At 38.3% G+C, this 22,122-nt stretch overlaps 1 long non-coding RNA gene across 2 annotated transcripts in view; it reads right to left on the bottom strand.

Moving 5' to 3' along the window:
* The window catches only part of LOC133640483 (uncharacterized), a 128,836-nt gene that overhangs the window by 24,528 nt on the left and 82,186 nt on the right, over nucleotides 1–22,122 (bottom strand). For both annotated transcript variants that reach the window (XR_009824172.1, XR_009824170.1), the window contains exon 5: nucleotides 9,605–9,749. This is a non-coding gene — a long non-coding RNA (uncharacterized LOC133640483). The remainder of the gene's footprint in view (nucleotides 1–9,604; nucleotides 9,750–22,122) is intronic.

The following is a 22,122-nucleotide window of genomic DNA, read 5'->3' as shown; positions in this document are numbered from 1 at the left end:
AGGGGGCGCATTTTAATTTCTTACACACACTTGTTATTTCATATGTTGATCAGAGGGGGAGCACTTTTAAAAGTGACACACAGTCTTTTTTTAAAATTCCTTTCTAATTTTGATAGATTTCACCACCAGGGGTGCAAATGAGACATTCTCTATTAGATGCAATGGTTTTCTTTATTGGGACCATGATTTATGTCCTAACTTGTTCACACCTCCTCATATGGAAGCTACTTTTCCTTGATGTCGCACACACACGCACACACACGCGCACACACACGCTTGTATTTTTTGCCTTCTTGAGACCTCCGAAAAATGCCTACCTCTAGTATTATAATAAAAGTCGTAATTTTACTCAACGCAAGTCAAAATTTTACAAGAAAAACTGAACATTTGTGCAAACGTGATGATAAAAGTTGGAATTTTACTCAATACCAGTCGCAGTTTTACAGGAGAAGCTTAAAATGTTGACAATTTTATGAAAAGAGTCGTCATTTTACTCGACAAGAGTCACACATTTTATGAAAAAATTGAAAATGTTGGCAATATTATAATAATCGGGATTTTACTTGGCAAAATTATGACATAAGTCATAATTTTACTCCAAAAATGTCACTATTTTACAGGAACAACAAAAAAAATTGGCAATATTGTGATAAGTCAGAATTTTATAGGACAAATGTCACCATTTCGCATTCAAAAGTAATAATTTTACATTCAAAAAAAGTTATTTTATGAGAAAATATTGCAATATTACAAAAACAGGAAAAATATGAAAAATGTGTTCGCAATTTTATAAGAAAAAAGTTGACTCATTGTTAATTGTTTTTTTTTAAATTGTATTCTTTGTTTGTAATTGGTTTTTAATCATTTACTTCAAGTTATTACAGTATGTCTCTATGTAAATGTTTTATTTTTTTATTTTGGCCAAAGGGGGCGCATTTCAATTTCTTACACACACTTGTTATTGCATATGTTGATCAGAGGGGGAGCACTTTTAAAAGCGACACACAGTCAATTTGAAAAATCCCTCCTAATTTTGATAGATGTCACCACTAGGGGTGCAAATGAGACATTCTTTATTAGATGCACACACACACACACACACACACACATGTACACACACACACACACACACACACACACACACACACACACACACACACACACACACACACACAACACACACACACACACACACACACACACACACACACACACACACACACACACACACACACACACACGCTTGTATTTGTTGCCTTCTTGAGACCTCCGAAAAATGTCTACCTCTAGTATTATAATAAGTCGTAATTTTACTCAACGCAAGTCAAAATTTTACAAGAAAAACTGAACATTTGTGCAACGTTGTGATAAAAGTTGGAATTTTACTCAATGACAGTCGCAGTTTTACAGGAGAAGCTTAAAATGTTGGCGATTTTATGAAAAGAGTCGTCATTTTACTCGACAAAAGTCACAAATTTTATGAGAAAACTTGAAAATGTTGGCAATATTATAATAATCGGGATTTTACTTGGCAAAATTATGACATAAGTCATAATTTTACTCCGAAAATGTCACTATTTTACAAGAACAAAAGAAATTGGCAATATTGTGATAAAAGTCAGAATTTTATATGACAAATGTCACCATTTTGCATTAAAAAGTAATAATTTTACATTAAAAAAAAGTAATTTTACGAGAAAATATTGCAATATTACAAAAACAGGAAGAATATGAAAAATTGTTCCCAATTTTATAAGAAAAAAGTTGACGCATTGTGAGAAAAAGACTGATTTTAGTTGATTGTTTTTTTTTAATTGTATTCTTTGTTTGTAATTGGTTTTTAATCATTATTTACTTCAAGTTATTACAGTATTTCTCTATGTACATTTTTTATTTTTTTATTTTGGCCAAAGGGGGCGCATGTCAATTTCTTACACACACTTGTTATTTCCTATATTGGCCAGTGGGTGAGCACTTTTAAAAGCAACACAGTCAATTTGATAAATCCCTCCTTTTTGGGACCACCCTCATTTTGATAGATGTCACCACCAGGGGTGCAAATGAGACATTCTCTATTAGATGCAATGTTATTGGGACCATGATTTATGTCATCACTTGTTCACACCTCCTCTTATTGAAGGTACTTTACATCATTTAATCAGAAAATATAAATGACGACAAATAAAGGTAGAATACTATTAACCGCAAAATGTAAGTGTAAAAAAAAACCCAACAACATTATGATTTGTACATTTTCAGAATGTTGTTCTATTTTTAGACAAAGAAAACAATCTAAAGTTGTCTTTATTTTTAAGTTAGCGTGCCGTGATTTTGCCAGTCCGGCCCACTTGGGAGTAGATTTTTCTCCATCTAGAATGAGTTTGACACCCCTGGTCTACAGTGACACACACACACACACACACACACACACACACACACACACACACACACACACACACACACACACACACACACACGCACACACACACACAGTCCCGAAAACTCTCCCTCACCCCTCCTCCTCCTCTTCTTGTCAAATCCCTTAATGCTTTCTCTTTTAGCCTGAACATTTCACAATAAAAGAAAATAATCAACTGTGATTGCTTTAAACTACTAATGCATGCTTGTAAATGACCACCATGTACCCCCCAGGGCATCCAGCAATTGCTTTTATAAACAGTTAATGTGTACCGCAACATAAGCAGGTTACAATAATACAGTCAGTTAAAAGGGGTCATATTGTGATTTTTTTTTTTGTCCATTTAAACTTTTCCTTGTGGTCTACATGAGTGTTTTTCAACCACTGTGCCGCGGCCGTGAGATATTGTCTGGTGTGCAACTTCACCTAATTGGCATAATCAATAATTATAATCTGCAAATAATGTGCCGTTGCTTAGTGTCTGTGCTGTGTAGAACTCGGCAGGGTAAGCAGGTAATACTCCACGTCAGTAGGTGGCAGCAGGTAGTTCATTGCTTTGTTAAATCCGGAATGTGTCGGGTGAGACGAGGATGGTTTGTTGTGATCCCAATATGCAAACCACAGCGGGAGGCAGGGTGCAGGTAAAAAGGTATGTAATGCTTAAACCAAAAATGAACAAAAGGAAAAGGCAATGGCTATGCAAAACGAAAGTAAAACTGAACTGGCTACGAAATGCTGGACGACAGCAAAAACTTACGGCGTCCACAAAGTACATCGGTACATGACATGACAATCAACAATGTCCCCAAAAAGAAGGATAGCAACAAGGTAAATAGCCTTGCTTGCTAACACAAAGCAGGTGCGGGGAATAGCGCTCAAAGGAGGACATGAAACTGCTACAGGAAAACACCAACAAAACAGGAAGGGCCACCAAAATAACAGCGCAAGACAAGAACTAAAGCACTACACTCAGGAAAACACCAACAAACTCAAAATAAGGCACAACGACCTGGTGGAGTTTCATTTTTTAAAGTTTTCTGCTGGTGGTGTGCCTCTGTATTTTTTAAGGAAAAAAATGTGCCTTGCCTCAAAAAAGGTTGAAAAACACTAGTCTAGTATGTTCACTATTTAATTAAAGGACTTAAAGGCCTACTGAAAGCCACTACTAGCGACCACGCAGTCTGATAGTTTATATATCAATGATGAAATCTTAACATTGCAACACATGCCAATACGGCCGGGTTAACTTATAAAGTGACATTTTAAATTTCCCGCCACACTTCCGGTTGAAAACGTCTATGTATGATGACGTGTGCGCGTGACGTCAATGGTTGATACGGAAGTATTCGGACACCATTGTATCACAATACAAAACGCTTTGTTTTCATCGCAAAATTCCACAGTATTGTGGACATCTGTGTTGGTGAATCTTTTGCAATTTGTTTAATGAACAATGGAGACTGCAAAGAAGAAAGTTGTAGGTGGGATCGGTGTATTAGCGGCTGGCTGCAGCAACACAACCAGGAGGACTTTGACTTGGATAGCAGACGCGCTAGCCGACGCTAGCCGACGCTAGCCGCCGACCGCATTGATGATCGGGGGAAGTCCTTCGTCGCTCCGTCGATCGCTGGAACGCAGGTGAGCACGGGTGTTGATGAGCAGATGAGGGCTGGCTGGCGTAGGTGGATAGCTAATGTTTTTAGCATAGCTCTGTGAGGTCCCGTTGCTAAGTTAGCTTCAATGGCGTCGTTAGCAACAGCATTGCTAAGCTTCGCCAGGCTGGAAAGCATTAACCGTGTAGTTACATGTCCATGGTTTAATAGTATTGTTGATTTTCTGTCTATCCTTCCAGTCAGGGGTTTATTTCTTTTGTTTCTATCTGCAGTTAAGCCCGATGCTATCACGTTAGCTCCGTAGCTAAAGTGCTTCGCCGATGTATTGTCGTGGAGATAAAAGTCACTGTGAATGTCCATTTCGCGTTCTCGACTAAAAAAAATTCATTTCAGTAGGCCTTTAACTGCAATAAGACTGTTAACAAACCTGCTTCATTATCTTTTCATCATTCTAATTTTGTTCGGGAGTCCGAAGCAAGCCGGCATTTCCTTAGCTACCTTCTTCAATGAATCGCCGTTTCTTTTTATCTACCATCCATGCACTTGAAAATGTTCTGTTCTTTTAATTTGTGAAGCGAATAAAAAGTATCCTCTTCATTGCAATTGTTGCCTACGTTTTTAATAAATGGTATCTGCTTCCAAGTTACCGTATTTTCCGGACCATAGGGCGCACCGGTTTATAAGGCGCACTGCCGATGAATGGTCTATTTTCGATCTTTTTTCATATAAAAGGCGCACCGGATTATAAGGCACATTAAAGGAGTCATATTAATTTGTTTTTTCTAAATACAAAAGACTTCCTTGTGGTCTACATAACATGTAATGGTGGTTCTTTGCTCAAAATGTTGCATAGATGATGTTTTACACATCATCTTCAAGTCGCAATCTGACAGTCGCTTCAGGATGCGCCGTTTTGTGGGCGGTCTTATTTACGTGGCTCACCTTCGACAGCGTCTTCTCCCCGCCATCTTTGTTGTAGCGGTGTAGCGTGCAAGGACGGGAGTGGAAGAAGTGTCAAAAGATGGCGCTAACTGTTTTAATGACATTCACACTTTAGTTCAATCAATAACGGAGCAGCATCTCCTCGACCGGAAACAACAACAACGCCGGAAATGTGTCCCGTGAAAAAGCGTCTGACCGGATATTTTTTCCGTAAAGTAAAAACAAAACAGTCCTAGTTACCTGAGATACTAAGTACGTCATTATTATGACTTAGTAATTTACTAAGTCAAAATAATGACAAAAAAATGGCTTACTAAGTCGAAATAATGACTTACAAAGTCAAATTAATGATTTACTGTAAGTAAGCGTTTGCAATAAGCGTTTGAAAAAAAAGAGTTAAAAGTGGGCCACATGCTGACATATGTTCAACTCATCATGCTTAATTTATTACAGCATTTGGGAAGCCTGTAGTTGATTTTTATTATGTAAATGTTATATTTTTATCAACACGTGATAGCAGGGACCCTGCCATTCAAAACTAAGCTGCTACATTACTAATGATTAATGTAACTATAGCTGAAAAAATAGTACAATAGCAATAGGAGAGACTATTCATCCCTGAACACCATGGAGTTCATGTAGGAAATGGATGGACGTGTATTTTTTTTTTTTTTTTGCGTTTTGTGTTTTTTTTGCGATGCATGTTTAAGTGTGTTTTAGAGGTGCGTGGATAGGCAATTATTTCATCCGCATCCGCATCACAAAAGTCGTCACCCACCCGCCATCCAACCGAACTAACATTTTATCAAAACCACAACCGCCCGCCCGTTGTTATATATATAATATAGACATGGGGTCGCACCCAACAGCAATAATTAGGGCGTGCTGTGATGGTACTGCCTTTATCACCCTCTACAACATGTACAGACAGCGTGACAGTCCAGTCACATGTTGTGTGCGGCTTCTGCTTGCACACGTAAGTGACAGCAATCCATACCTGGTCCACAGCCATACAGGTCACACTGACGGTGGCCGTATAAAACAACTTTAACACTCTTAAAGGCCTACTGAAACCCACTACTACCGACCACGCAGTCTGATAGTTTATATATCAATGATGAAATCTTAACATTATAACACATGCCAATACGGCCGGGTTAACTTATAAAGTGACATTTTAAATTTGCCGCTAAACTTCCGGTTCGAAACGCCTCTGAGGATGACGTATGCGCGTGACGTAGCCCGGGGAACACGGGTATGCCTTCCACATTGAAGCCGATACGAAAAAGCTCTGTTTTCATTTCATAATTCCACAGTATTCTGGACATCTGTGTTCGTGAATCTGTTTCAATCATGTTCATTGCATTATGGAGAAGGAAGCCGAGCAAGCAAAGAAGAAAGTTGTCGGTGCGAAATGGACGTATTTTTCGAACGTAGTCAGCCACAACAGTACACAGCCGGCGCTTCTTTGTTTACATTCCCGAAAGATGCAGTCAAGATGGAAGAACTCGGATAACAGAGACTCTAACCAGGAGGACTTTTGATTTGGATACACAGACGCCTGTAGAGAACTGGGACAACACAGACTCTTACCAGGATTACTTTGATTTGGATGACAAAGACGCAGACGTGCTACTGTGAGTATGCAGCTTTGGCTTTTTTTTGCGTATGTACGTAACTTTTTTAAAATATATAAGCTTTATGAACCTTGGGTTAGGTGAACGGTCTTTTGGGCTGAGTGATTGTGTGTGTTGATCATGTGTTTGAATTGTATTGGCGTGTTCTATGGAGCTAGGAGCTAGCAGAGGAGCTAGGAGCTAGCATAACACGTACCGTACCGTACGTGCGCGTCACGTACGTAACTTTTTAAAAATATATAAGCTTTATGAACCTTGGGTTAGGTGAACGGTCTTTTGGGCTGAGTGATTGTGTGTGTTGATCAGGTGTTTGAATTGTATTGGCGTGTTCTATGGAGCTAGGAGCTAGCAGAGGAGCTAGGAGCTAGCATAACAAACACGCAGGTGTTATTATGCAGGATTAATTTGTGGCATATTAAATATAAGCCTGGTTGTGTTGTGGCTAATAGAGTATATATATGTCTTGTGTTTATTTACTGTTGTAGTCATTCCCAGCTGAATATCAGGTACCGTGAGTATGCAGCCTTGGCTGCTAAACATTCGATAACTTGACCGTATGTGCGCGTCACGTACGTAACTTTTTAAAAATATATAAGCTTTATGAACCTTGGGTTAGGTAAACGGTCTTTTGGGCTGAGTGATTGTGTGTGTTGATCAGGTGTTTGAATTGTATTGGCGTGTTCTATGGAGCTAGGAGCTAGCATAGGAGCTAGGAGCTAGCATAACAAACACGCAGGTGTTTTTATGCAGGATTAATTTGTGTCATATTAAATATAAGCCTGGTTGTGTTGTGGCTAATAGAGTATATATATGTCTTGTGTTTATTTACTGTTGTAGTCATTCCCAGCTGAATATCAGGTCACCCCCGGCTCTCACAGCATCTTCCCTATCTGAATAGCTTCAACTCCCCACTAGTCCTTCACTTGCACTTTACTCATCCACAAATCTTTCATCCTCGCTCAAATTAATGGGGAAATTGTCGCTTTCTCGGTCCGAATCTCTCTCACTTCATGCGGCCATCATTGTAAACAATAGGGAACTTTGCGTATATGTTCAACTGACTACGTCACGCTACTTCCGGTAGGTGCAAGCCTTTTTTTTATCAGATACCAAAAGTTGCAATCTTTATCGTCGTTGTTCTATACTAAATCCTTTCAGCAAAAATATGGCAATATCGCGAAATGATCAAGTATGACACATAGAATAGATCTGCTATCCCCGTTTAAATAAAAAAAATTCATTTCAGTAGGCCTTTAATATGTGCCACACTGTGAACCCACACCAAACAAGAATGACAAACACATTTTGGGAGAACATCTGCACCGTGAGACAACATAAACACAACAGAACAAATACCCAGAACACCTTGCAGTCCTAACTCTTCCTGGCTGAAATATACACCCTCCGCTACCACCAAACCCCGCCCCCCTACACATCAACCCCCCACCACCACCACCCTCCGTGCGTCGGTTGAGGTGGGCGGGGTTTGGTGGTAGCGGAGGGTGTATATTTCAGCCAGGAAGAGTTAGGACTGCAAGGTGTTCTGGGTATTTGTTTTGTTGTGTTTATGTTGTCTCACGGTGCAGATGTTCTCCCAAAATGTGTTTGTCATTCTTGTTTGGTGTGGGTTCACAGTGTGGCACATATTAAGAGTGTTAAAGTTGTTTTATACGGCCACCGTCAGTGTAACCTGTATGGCTGTGGACCAGGGGCCGTACTTATCAAGCTTCTTAGAGTGCCATTTTACACTTAAGTCCTGAGAATTTGCGAAATTTAGTCCTACTCTCAAACTTAAGAATAAAAGCTTTTTATCAACGTTCTTAAGTCTAAGAATCACTCCTACTCTCCACGATATTTAAGAGACCTTCAGAGGTGTCTTAAGTGGTTAGGAGTTGCCAGCAGGGGATGGCACTGAGGCGAGAGAGACGTGCGCGAACGTTCAGGGAACGGAACAATGTTTTGGTTTTTTTTGATGACGAGCAGCTGATCAAACGGTATCGTTTAGACAGAGCGGATATTAATTTTGTCACAGATTTAATACTTTTCGATTCCTTGTTGATTTCTGCATGTGTCTGCAGTGGGCTAGTATATATAGAGCCACCCACACCAGTTTCAAATTAGTTGCCTAATTAATGAATTGGAAAGAAAATGTTATGAGAGTAGCGTATGTGTGTGGCCGTGAGGTGAGTGACGTCAGTGAGTGTGTGGGCGAGAGAAGAGAGGGAGCGGTAGCGTGAGTGTCGGCGGGGACTAGTTTGTTTTGTATTATTTTGTAGTTTATTGTCAAAATATACACTCCCATTGTCCACTTAAATATTTCCAAGATATTTCTTTATTCTTAGACAACGGATTCCCTTCCGTGATTGGTCATTTCTATGGACACAGAAATGACGTCACCTAAAATTCCGTTTACGGCACATAGTAATGTCGTAATTCAGCTCTGAGTGTGACACTTAAGATTCAGTCCTACACTTCGCTGAAAGTGTGAGTAAGACGCTTGATAACTAACTTTTAAGTGCAGCTTTCAGCGAAGAATTTATTTACTCTTAAGTCAACTCTTAGCAGACTTCTTAGGAGTAATTCTAAGAAGCTTGATAAGTACGGCCCCAGGTATGCATTGCTGTCACTTACGTGTGCAAGCAGAAGCCGCACACAACATGTGACTGGGCTAGCACGCTGGCTGTACATGTTGTAGAGGGTGATAAAGGCAGTACCAACACGGCACACCCTTATTATTGTTGATTGGGTGAAAATCAGCAGACATTTGAGAGAATTGGTTCAACCGCCACCCGCCCGAATCTATTTAAAATCTATTTTTTTCGTCATGCATCCGCCCGACCCGCGGATTATCCGCGGACTCCGCGGTTGTGTCCGCAAACCGCGCATCTCTAGTGTGTTTACATCATGTGTTTACCTATGTTTACATCAACAATTGGTAAACTCGCTCCCTTGCTTGGAGAAGTGTATGCTAGATAATAAATCATGCCTCTCACCTGGATAGTAGAAGGATGAGGACGTATTCCGACAAGTTGGTACACTTTGGCAGCCAATTTAGACCCAGGAATGGCGAGGAGGACACGAAAAGACGCCTGGTTCTATCCCTCCTTTTCTTCGCGAGGATTACGAGTCATTCTTCATCTAAACGGGAATATAACAACATTCTATCAGTCGGCATCCTAATGACAGTAGACCTTGTACAGTAAGTGATGTTTTATTATGTCCGTTCAGTGTTTCCCATAAACTGCCAAGATACCTGTGGCGGTGGGGGCGTGGCTATGGGCGTGGTCACCATGACATTATCGAGTAATTTGCATAATTGACTACAATGATATGATTTTCTCTAAAAAGGCTCAAAAAATGTATACTTACTAATTAATAATAACAGTTTTGTTTTAAACGTCCATCCATCCATCCATTTTACAATATAATTACAACACTTTATGTACATATTTATATACAGATTTGAACAATAAGTTATTCACTGAAATATATTTATTAATTGTGGTTCTTACAAAAAAATATATCTTATAAAATATAAAAGCTAAAATGTCTCTTAAAGCTCTGCCCCTTTAATTAGTGCATACTAAATAATTTAACTTTAGCCTACTACTACAACCATATTATTTACCAGCAACATAAAGTGAAACAGAGGCAGAGGTGTCCTGCCACAGTCAGTAACAAATAAACAGAAAACAGTAGTGGTCAAATACAAATAAGGCAACAAGAGAAGTATCCTACACTTCTCTTTTGTAAAGTAAATCTGAACAGTCTATATGGGCATCTACATCAACTATATGATTTGCCTGAGAAGCTGGACAGGACAAAAAAAATATATATATATATTATTTTATTTTATTTTATTTGTGGCGGACGTAATTCTTTCGTGGCGGGCCGCCACAAATAAATGAATGTGTGGGAAACACTGCTGTTGGCTCTTATACAGTCTGCAGTAGAGATGTCCGATAATATCGGTTTGCCGATATTATCGGCCGATAAATGCGTTAAAATGTAATATCGGAAATGATCGGTATCGTTTTTTTTATTATCAGTATCGTTTTTTTGTTTGTTTTTTTTTATTAAATCCACATAAAAAACACAAGATACACTTACAATTAGTGCACCAACCCACCCCATTTACACTCATTCACACAAAAGGGTTGTTTCTTTCTGTTATTAATATTCTGGTTCCTACATTATATATCAGTATATATCAATACAGTCGGCAAGGGATACAGTCCGTAAGCACACGATTGTGCGTGCTGCTGGTCCACTAATAATACTAACCTTTAACAGTTAATTTTACAAATTTTCATTCATTACTAGTTTCTATGTAACTGTTTTTATATTGTTTTACTTTCTTTTTTATTCAAGAAAATGTTTTTAATTTATTCATCTTATTTTATTTGATTAATTTTTTTAAAAGTACCTTATCTTCACCATACCTGGTTGTCCAAATTAGGCATAATAATGTGTTAATTCCACGACTGTATATATCGGTTGATATCGGTATCGGTAATTAAAGAGTTGGACAATATCGGCATATCGGATATCGGCAAAAAGCCATTATCGGACATCCCTAGTCTGCAGTGATGATGTTGGGAGAAACAGAGATCGTTGTGAAGCATTTTTGAAATTAATGTGTCGCGTATGCTTAAAATGAGCAAAATATGTACATATTAAATGGTATTATAAATATGCCTGTTGCTACATTACATTTATACTTACATGTATGTCAAACTTCAATGGAGGTGTTTGGATGTTTTTTTAGGGGTTTTATAGGCAGAACAGAGCAGCTCTCATAGGTTCCATTGTAAGTGAAGTTTTTTTTATCACATTTATTTAATATTTAGAATGCATAAAAAAGAAAAATGTGTCTGCTTCTTTTACACAAAGATTGTAAATGATTAAATTCAAAAGTTTAATCCAAGAAAAAAAAGAAGTTCAGCTCCCCTAAAGCGGTGACTTGAGGAACGCCTCAGTTACGTAAATCACAATTTTGGATCCAATTGTTCTATCTTTGCTCGCAAGTTTAAAATATCAATGCAAGGATCTGCCGACCAGTATCTTCAATCATGTGCCAGTATGTGTGTTACGCAATCAGGTCCTCTCAAAAGTTGTCACATTGAATCTGTGACAAAAAGATTGAATAACTTCAGCAAAATGTAAGCAAGACACACATTTGCCCATGTTGAGATTTGAAGTGTTAACATTTGAACATAATGCAAATAAAATATCGGTGAGAACGGTTCAAAAAGGCCATGGGACTTCCTGACATGCACTTAAATACGGCTGTAAAGATGTTTGTCTCAAGCAATAAATCCTTTTAAAAGTGTCACACGTACAGTATCTCACAAAAGTGACAAAAGTGAGGGTTTTTTTCCTCCTCGGGCGCACATGCAGAAAGTATTAGCCCCCGTCACTAAACATCTGTCTGAGAAGTGGCAGCGCCATGCACCCACACTCCATCACTGTCATCTCACCGTCACCCGCATTCCTTTCTCCTTCTTCGCCTTCTACCCGCTACCCTTCCAGCCATCCATCAGCACTTCCAGACTCGGGGCCCTGACAAGGGCACATCTGTGTGTCCCCCCCCCCCCCCCCCAACAATACATCATCTTCATAAACACTTTATAAAAGTTGGGATGGCGCTAAATTGTTGTTGTCATCTTCTGTTTTATTCTATGTTATATCCAAGACCGATTATAAACAGTCATTATATGCGGCAATAGACAGTGTTGGGTTAGTTACTGAAAACCAGTAAATACAGGGTTTCCCACACATTCATTTATTTGTTGCGGCCCGCCACGAAAGAATTACGTCCACCACAAATTAAAAAATTTAAAAAAAATAAAAAATAAAAAATAAAAATAAAATAATAATAATTTTTGTTGTTGTTGTTGTCCTCTCCAGCTTCTCAGACAAATCATATAGTTAATGTAGATGCCCATATAGGCTGTTCAGATTTACTTTACAAAAGAGAAGTGTAGGATACTTCTCTTGTTGCCTTATTTGTATTTGACTTTATTAAATGTATTTATATTAGAAACACAACATGTGTATATAACAAAGGGTGCAAAGTCTGCAGGCAGTAGGAAACACATGGTTAAGTGTAGGGAGTAAAACTGATGGCAGTCTAAAGTTCAAGATTTTTGGAGCTCTTTGTTCAGTGGATCAGATGTTTGATGAAGCTCTGTGTCTGTCTACCACCACTACTGTTTTCTGTTTATTTGTTACTGACTGTGGCAGGACACCTCTGCCTCTGTTTCACTTTATGTTGCTGGTAAATAATATGGTTGTAGTAGTAGGCTAAAGTTAAATTATTTAGTATGCACTAATTAAAGGGGCAGAGCTTTGAGACATTTTAGCTTTTATATTTTATAAGATATATTTTTTGTAAGAACCACAATTAAAAAATATATTTCAGTGAGTAACTCATTGTTCAAATCTGTATATAAATATGTACATAAAGTGTTGTAATTATATTGTAAAATGGATGGATGGATGGATGGATGGATGGATGGATGGATGGATGGATGGATGGATGGACGTTTAAAACAAAACTGTTATTATTAATTAGTAAGTATACATTTTTTGAGCCTTTTTAGAGAAAATCAAATCATTGTAGTAAATTATGCAAATTACTCGATGATGTCATGGTGACCACGCCCATAGCCACGCCCCCACCGCCACAGGTATCTTGGCAGTTTATGGGAAACACTGAACTAGTTACAATTACTAGTTACTATATTTCAAATGTAACTAAGTTACTTACACCAAAAAGTAATGCGTTACTCTGAAAAGTAACTATTTAGTTACTTCTTTTTTTCTTCTTTTTTTTTTTTAAAAAGCTCCCATTAATGCCCTTTTAGCCTTCATTTCAGTACTGTTATTGCACTGGAGAATAATACAATGTGTTGATCAACTTGACTTGCATTTGCATCACTGAACTCTGCTAAACAATGTGGTCTACATACAACACACAAAGACAAAGATATGTTTCAAAGGGCCAATTTATTTCAGGCCAGAACAAATTGACAAAACTATTTTAAATAGCTGCAACATAACATGCATAATAACAACATAGCTGTAAACCTGGCTTCACCCAAGGAAGGCACACACGACATACACAAAGCCTAACCAGGCATTTTTTTCTCTCAAGGAATTGTGAAATAAAATCATGTCTTCATGAGATCAACACTGTACTGAAGCCCAGAACACTCTACGCATTTCCCCAGTTTTAGTTTAGAGAAAAGGAAAGATTGGCCTGGCCCACTAGCATCCCTCTTTATGTTTGTGAACTTTACAGTCTGTACATTTAGAGTGATGTGATAATCAAATGCTCTAGAAGTCTAGAATGGTAGAGTATATAAGAGGATTGACAGAGTGGGTGTACCTTCAGTGATGAATGATGAGCAGAGGCAGAGTTTGGAGTATTTTCTTTAGCTAGCTTTCCATGTTTATGTACTCACTGTCCGGTCGGTAAGCACAACCAAAATTATTCCGTACATTCGGCGCACCGGGTTATAAGGCGCACTGTCGAATTTTGAGAAAATTAAAGAATTTTAAAGGCCTACTGAAATGAATTTTTGTTATTTAAACGGGGATAGCGGATCCATTCTATGTGTCATACTTGATCATTTTGCGATATTGCCATATTTTTGCTGAAAGGATTTAGTATAGAAAAACGTCGATAAAGTTCGCAACTTTTGGTCTCTGATCAAAAAAAGCCTTGCCCCTACCGGAAGTAGCGTGACGTTGTCAGTTGTTCACTTCCTCATATTTTCCTATTGTTTTCAACGCAGCTAAAGCTATTCGGACCGAGAAAGCGACGATTACCCCATTAATTTGAGCGAGGATGAAAGATTTGTGGATGAGGAACGTTAGAGTGACGGACTAGAATGCAGTGAAATACATATCTTTTTTCGCTCTGACCGTAACTTAGGTACAAGGGCTCATTGGATTCCACACGCTCTCCTTTTTCTATTGTGGATCATGGATTTGTATTTTAAACCACCTGGGATACTATATCCTCTTGAAAATGAGAGTCAAGAACACGAAATGGACATTCACAGTGACTTTTAGCTCCACGACAATACATCGACAAAGCTCTTTAGCATGAGCTAACGTGATAGCATCTGTCTCAAATGCAGATAGAAACAAAATAAATAAATCCCTGACTGGAAGGATAGACAGAAGATCAACAATACTATTAAACCATGTACATGTAACTACACGGTATGTCCTGGGTATGACTCAAAACTGCATCCGGTGATGAGGCTTCAGTTCGGGAGTTCTGGAGTTTTGGGGAAGGTGGAGTTACCCCTCAGTCATCATTGCTCCCAGGTCCACTCTGACCCGGGGTGGTAGTACCTGTCAGGGTCCCAGCTATGGGTTAAATAGCATTTCAAAGACCTCAACGGTGGAAGTGGCAGAGGATGACACTGCATGTCACAACGGCACTGAAGGCGGATGAAGGCTGCAACAGAGGGTGGTCGCCAGTCGTCATGGATCCATGCCACTGGATCAAGGCCCCTCTCTGCCAAGGACCGTGTGGTGGCTGCAGGCGCATCAGTCTCCCCACGCTAAAAGACGTCACGCGCAGGCGTCCTCCCGAATGGGAACCCATCCATTCTGAGGACAGTCATACTCGACTACGAGTGACTGCCGATGATGATGAACTACACGGTTAATAATTCTCAGCCTGGCAAAGCTTAACAATGCTGTTGCTAACGACGCTAAGGCTAACTTAGCAACTTAGCAACCGGACCTCACAGAGCTATGATAAAAACATTAGCGCTCCACCTACGCCAGCCAGCCCTCATCTGCTCATCAACACCCGTGCTCACCTGCGTTCCAGCGATCGACGGCGCGACGAAGGACTTCACCCCAACACATATGTGGTTGGCGGCTAGCATCGGCTGGCGCGTCTGCTATCCAAGTAAGTCCTTCTTGTTGTGTTGCTACAGCCAGCCGCTAATACACCGATCCCACCTACAACTTTCTTCTTTGCAATCTCCATTGTTCATTAAACAAATTGCAAAATATTCACCAACACAGATGTCCAGAATACTGTGGAATTATGAAATGAAAACAGAGCTTTTTTGTATTGTATTCAATGGGGAAGCCATACCTCTGTTCCCCTGGCTACGTCACGCGCATATGTCATCCTCCAAAGGCTTTTTCAACCGGAAGTTTAGCGGGAAATTTAAAATTGCACTTTATAAGTTAACCCGGCCGTATTGGCATGTGTTGCAATGTTAATATTTCATCGTTGATATATAAACTATCAGACTGCGTGGTCGCTAGTAGTGGCTTTCAGTAGGCCTTTAAGTGCGCCTTATAGTCCGAAAAATACGGTAACTGAATTTTTTGCGCCGAAATTTTGTGAAGTGATTTTTTTTTTTTTTTTTTACATCAAATTATGATTAAAAAAATGTACACTTAGTTTGTATACACAGATTTTTAAAAAAATCAAATTATGATCATTATAGAAAATGTAAACTGAATTTGTTTATATGTAGAAGTGGCTGGTTGCATCAGCTCTGCTCTTTTAATGTCTTTAATGTCCTTTGTGTTATTTGATGTTTCCCACATGTAAGAGGGATGTGTGCTATGGCTATGAGTTGTTTTTTCCCTTGGCCTTTGGTCTGGACCCCCTCTCCATGGGCCCAGGCTTAGACCAATTTTATTTTATTTTTTTTCTCACCCCCTCATTGTTTACCTGTATCTCACCTTTTTTGTAAGGGGTGCCGGAAGTTGGCAGACCAGTCAGCCATCCTGTTCTGTCTCTCTGTAATGTTTGTCTGATCTTGAATGGGATTGTGCTGAAAATTTTAATTTCCCCTTTGGGGATTTATAAAGTATTTCTGATTGTGATTCTGATTCACACTGCTTTTTTTTTACAGTGAATTTTAAAACACTGAATTTGTTTTGTTTTCTTAGCACACTGCAAAAACTGCAATCTAAGTAAGATGAAATATCTCAAATAAGGCTGATACTTGCTTATTTTCTGTCTGATAAGATCATTCTTCTCACTAAGCAGATTTTATGTTAGAGTGTTTTACTTGTTTTAAGTGTTTTGGTCCTAAATGATCTCAGTAAGATATTACAGCTTGTTGCTGAGATTTGATGAGCTATATTGAGTAAAACATGCTTGAAACTAGAATATCAACTGTTGCAAAGCTGTGTCAGCAACACTCACAAGTAGAAAACTACTTTTTTAAAGTCATCATTTCTTATTTCAAGAATGAACAAAAAAAATCATGACTTTGGCACAATTGTGTCTCATAATTAAAACGGATGACAGCCAAATGGACTTTGCTGTATTATTTTCAATGAAACAATAGAAAATACGTACTCATATAGTAGTACAGTTGGCACAGTACAGTAAACTGACAGTTAATATTTAAACATTTAACATTTTAAACTATTTTGAACAGAAATAGTTGTTGCACATTCAGATAAATTCCTCAAAATTACAATAAAAAAATTTTTGGGCTGTATATATGCGCACTAATTGACTGAAAGAGCACGCACTTGGCGCGATGATGTCATGTTATCCATGGAAAAATGCATTTTTAGACAATATGATTTGCCTGAGCAGCTAGGAGACCCCGAGAGTAACAAGCACTTGCCTTGTTGCCTTTCCATTAAGAACAATAAACTAGTTTTTACTATAAGTTTGCTGGTTTCAAGAAACGCATATCATTATGTCAAGATAATGGCACTAGCATTTACTTCATTTAAGAATATTTTTCAACATATTGAGCAAAAAGGTCTCTTTTTTTTTTCTACCAAGAAAAGTGCACTTGTTATTAGTGAGAATATACTTATTTTAAGCTATTTTTGGGTTCATTGAGGTTAGCTAATTTTACTTGTTTTGGAAAGTCTTGACAAGCCGAAATTTCTTGTTCTATTGGCAGATCATTTTGCTTAATTCAAATAAAATACCCCTCATTTTTGTAATTTTTTTTCTTGTTTTTGAACACTGACTTTTTGCAGTGTACCTGTATTATGATTTCCCTATCAAATGATTGAATAAATATTTAAAAACATTTGTATTTTTTTACGGAAGTTCTATTTTTTTCTTCCATTCTGACGCAGTGCTTGAACTCGGAAGACATCATCATCATCATCATCATCATCATCAGTTGCCTCCTTGACTGTCCTCATCTCACCTTTCACTTCTCCCACCTGGACTCTATTCTTGGCTCTTTGTTTACTGCTTCCAGTTTTAAGCTTCTTCCTTTCCCTCTCTGCCATCTATCACTCACTCCCCCCCTCCTTCACGTCGCCACCTCTCCCTGCTTCTACCCTTTCTCCGGCTGTCCTTGCACCGCGTCTCCTCTGGCTCACCTCTCATTAAGCCCCTGTGCCCACGGTCCAAACACCCACGCGTCTCACACCTCGCCTTTCCACCACTCGCGTCTCTCTGTCCGCTACCATTTTGCACATTTTTAACAATATATTTTTTTGTACTTTTAATCGTTTTTTTCGTGCTGGGATAGCGAGATTGAATAAGATTTTGGCGATACACAATATTTCGAGGTCATCAGATAGGGTTTACTTTCAAAAGGCAGTGAGTTTCCTCCTTCCCAACCCAAAGAGAAAATTGTACCCCTTGAAGTTTAGGCTGGTTGAAAATAACAGACAAATCACGGCGTCTGCTCCAATGTTAGAATGTCACTCTCAGAAAAAAACCATACAGGAAATGTGAACCCTCTTAAAACATTATAGAAGTGAAAAAAGAAGTCGCTCATCAATAAGGCTGTCTTCAAATAGTCGAAGATTCGACAATTCAATCCCGAGGATTTGACTATTAATCGTGGAAGCAAGGCGAGTTAATACCTGCTGTGTAGTCTGCATGTAGTGTTGTCCCAATACCAATATTTTGGGACCGGTACCAAAATAAGGCATGTGATTTGACCACAGTGAAAAAGACTGAAAACATTTCCGGGGGTCTGGGGGACGAAGGCCCTGGTGGGGGGACAAGCTCCTGGTTTTTCACCAATTTAACATGCTAAAATGAACAAAGACAGCACCATTTGAAGAAAATATGTTAGTGTTTAAAGACATGAAAACATCATTAATAGAACATACATAACCCGATGATCCTAATGAATTACTGTATATGGTTCAGTCCCAACAGTATTTAGTCACTAATATTTACATCTTGTGTTCATTTCACATCCACAGGTGTCACATTGATCAGTGTTATTATCTACACTTTATTTACAGTATTACCACATTACTTCAGTTCACTTCACACATTAGCTTTCTCGGAGAGCCCTAACATGAGCTTTCCTTGCAAATTTATTTAACAAAATACCAAATGTGAACATTTCATTCTTTTTGCCAAAATAGGATATAAATGTATGAAAATAATTAAACATGTTTAGTATGGTTTACTCATATTTGAAAATAGGAAATAATATTAATGTGAGGACACTGACATATTGCATGAAACAAGTGTGGAAATATTGACCTTCAAGATTGTTACACCACTGACAATAGTTTCAAGAGACTACATAAGAACTTAATATTACAAAATAGTATTATATGCAAATTTATTTCAAATAAATTGTTAACTGGAATCAATAATGCGACTCTTTGAATTTCTGTAATTTCATAATATATTTTCACGTGGCTTTTTATTTTGAGAAAAACCCATTTATATTTCGCAAAGCAATAATTGGTTAATATTTAAAACAAACATGCGTATTTCGCAAGCAAATATTTTTTAGCTTACCTCATTATTAACAACCCTGTCTGCAACTGAAGTGGGTGGATCTTTCCTCTCCATGTAAACAAAGGATGAAGTCCGTAAGGTTTGCTCACTTTCGGTTGACATCCAAAAGTACCAGCTAGTGAAAAGTTAGTTTTCCTTGCTTCAAGTTGTTTCATATGTTTTTGGCGTTTCGCATGTACTTCCAAAGCCTTGAAACCTCGTGATCCATAGTCAATATTATCATGACACCACGTGCACAAAACCTTTCCGGGACGATCGATTTTCCGAATAAAATCACCGAACAAAGTCGTAACTTCCTTCTTCCCAACAGTATCAGTGATTTCCCTTTCCATCCAGTCCAATCGGAACTTGTTTTTGACATGTTTATCAATTTATTTTACTTGTAAAGCGTCCTTTCTCTCGAGAACCGACATCGTTTACATATGGAAAATGGCGGTAATAACCATTATGAATGATGACGTTATTAACGATGTCCTGATTGGTCACAAGGAACATATCAACCAATCAACTACGGCGTAATATAAACTACGTCTCGAATCTTGATTTAGGGTCGGAAAAAAAACCGGAAAAACGGGAGATTATTTTTTTTTTCTCCCCGAGATTAAAAAAGGACAGAATTCCGACTTTAGACGGAAAAATCACATGCCTGGAAAATGTATTTCGATACTTTTCGGTACTTTGATACTTTTCTAAATAAAGGGGACCACAAAAAATGGCATTACTGGCTTTATTTGAACAAAAAATCTTAGGGTACATTAAACATATGTTTCTTATTGCAATTTTGTCCTTAAATAAAATAGTGAACATACTAGACAACTTGTCTTTTAGTAGTAAGTAAACAAACAAAGACTCCTAATTAGTCTGCTGACATATGCAGTAACATATTGTGTCATTTATACACCTATCATTTTGTACACGTTATTAAGGACTAGTGGTAGAAAATGAATTATTAATCTACCTGTTCATTTACTGTTAATATCTGCTTACTTTCTCTTTTAACATCACTTATTCTTCTGTTTGGATACTTTACATCAGTTTTGGATGGTACCACAAATTTGGGTATCAATCCGATACCAAGTAGTTACAGGATCATACATTGGTCATATTCAAAGTCCTCATGTGTCCAGGGACATATTTCCTGACTTTATAAACATAATATACATTTTTAAAAAACGAAAGAAGAACATGTGATGCCAAAAAATATCGATGTAATCATACTAATATCAACTAGATACGTGCCTGTACTTGGTATCATTACAGTGGATGTCAGGTGTAGATCCACCAATGGTGTTTGTTTACATTTTGACGCCGGTGAGCTACGGTGTGTAGTGAAGCATGTTTAGCTATTCCTCGTCCTGCAGGGATGATACTAGTAAGAAACTTACTTTTTTGTCGCCATGGAGACAAGGATTAGTGATTTAGAAGTAGCTAAAACACTGCAGGAGGGGGGGGGGGGGGGCAGAGCAGTACTCTGGAATGCCCTCCCGGTAACAGTTAGAGATGCTACAACTAGAAGCATTTAAGTCCCATCTTAAAACTCATTTGTATACTCTAGCCTTCAAATAGACCCCCCTTTTAGACCAGTTGATCTGCCGTCTCTTTTCTGCTCTGCTCTTGCACTTTCTGTTTTGGAAATGACATGAATGTTTGTGCCACTGCTTAATAACTGTTTAATAAATACACTTTTGCTAAATTGACTTAGTTGTGATTTCCCTCTCTGCATGAAAGTTTAAAAGTAGCATATATTAATGCAGTATGAAGAAGAATGTTTTAATGTAGACACATAGAATCATCATACTGCTGTGATTATATGCATCAAGTGTTCATTCAAGGCTAAGGCAAAATATCCACATATATATCGTGCATCGTGACATGGCCTAAAAATATCGAGATATAAATAAAAGGCCATTTTTTGTTAAAATAAAGCCAATAATCCAATTTTGTTGTGGTCCCCTTTATTTAGAAAAGTACCGAAATAATTTTAGTACCGGTACCAAATAATAACACTCAAATGAGGAGTCATTTTCATGAGACTATTTTGTAATATTAGTGATTTGGCACACTTGTAATGAAAATAAAAGAAATCTTGTTTTTCATAAGCTATGGATTAGTATTGTACAATATGTCTGGGTGGGGGTCCTGCTTTGGAAATAATTTGTACCCCTTTCAGAGATCACATTTAGTTCCCCTTAAAGGCCTACTGAAATGACATTTTTTTTATTTAAACGGGGATAGCAGATCCATTCTATGTGTCATACTTGATCATTTTGCGATATTGCCATATTTTTGCTGAAAGGATTTAGTATAGAACAACGTCGATAAAGTCCGCAACTTTTGGTCGCTGATAAAAAAAAGCCTTGCCTGTACCGGAAGTAGCGTGACGTTGTCAGTTGTTCACTTCCTCGTATTTTCCTATTGTTTTCAACGCAGCTAGAGCTATTCGGACCGAGAAAGCGACGATTACCCCATTAATTTGAGCGAGGATGAAAGATTCGTGGATGAGGAACGTTAAGAGTGATGGACTAGAATGCAGTGCAAGACATATCTTTTTTCGCTCCGACCGTAACTTAGGTACAAGCTGGCTCATTGGATTCCACACTCTCTCCTTTTTCTATTGTGGATCATGGATTTGTATTTTAAACCACCTCGGATACTATATCCTCTTGAAAATGAGAGTCAAGAACGCGAAATGGACATTCACAGTGACTTTTATCTCCACGACAATACATCGACGAAGCTCTTTAGCATGAGCTAACGTGATAG

The sequence above is a fragment of the Entelurus aequoreus genome, linkage group LG23 (assembly GCF_033978785.1).
Source record: "Entelurus aequoreus isolate RoL-2023_Sb linkage group LG23, RoL_Eaeq_v1.1, whole genome shotgun sequence".
Lineage (NCBI taxonomy): Eukaryota > Metazoa > Chordata > Actinopteri > Syngnathiformes > Syngnathidae > Entelurus > Entelurus aequoreus.
The sequence above is the reverse complement of the archived record's forward strand: the minus strand, read 5'-3'. Positions and strand labels throughout refer to the sequence as shown.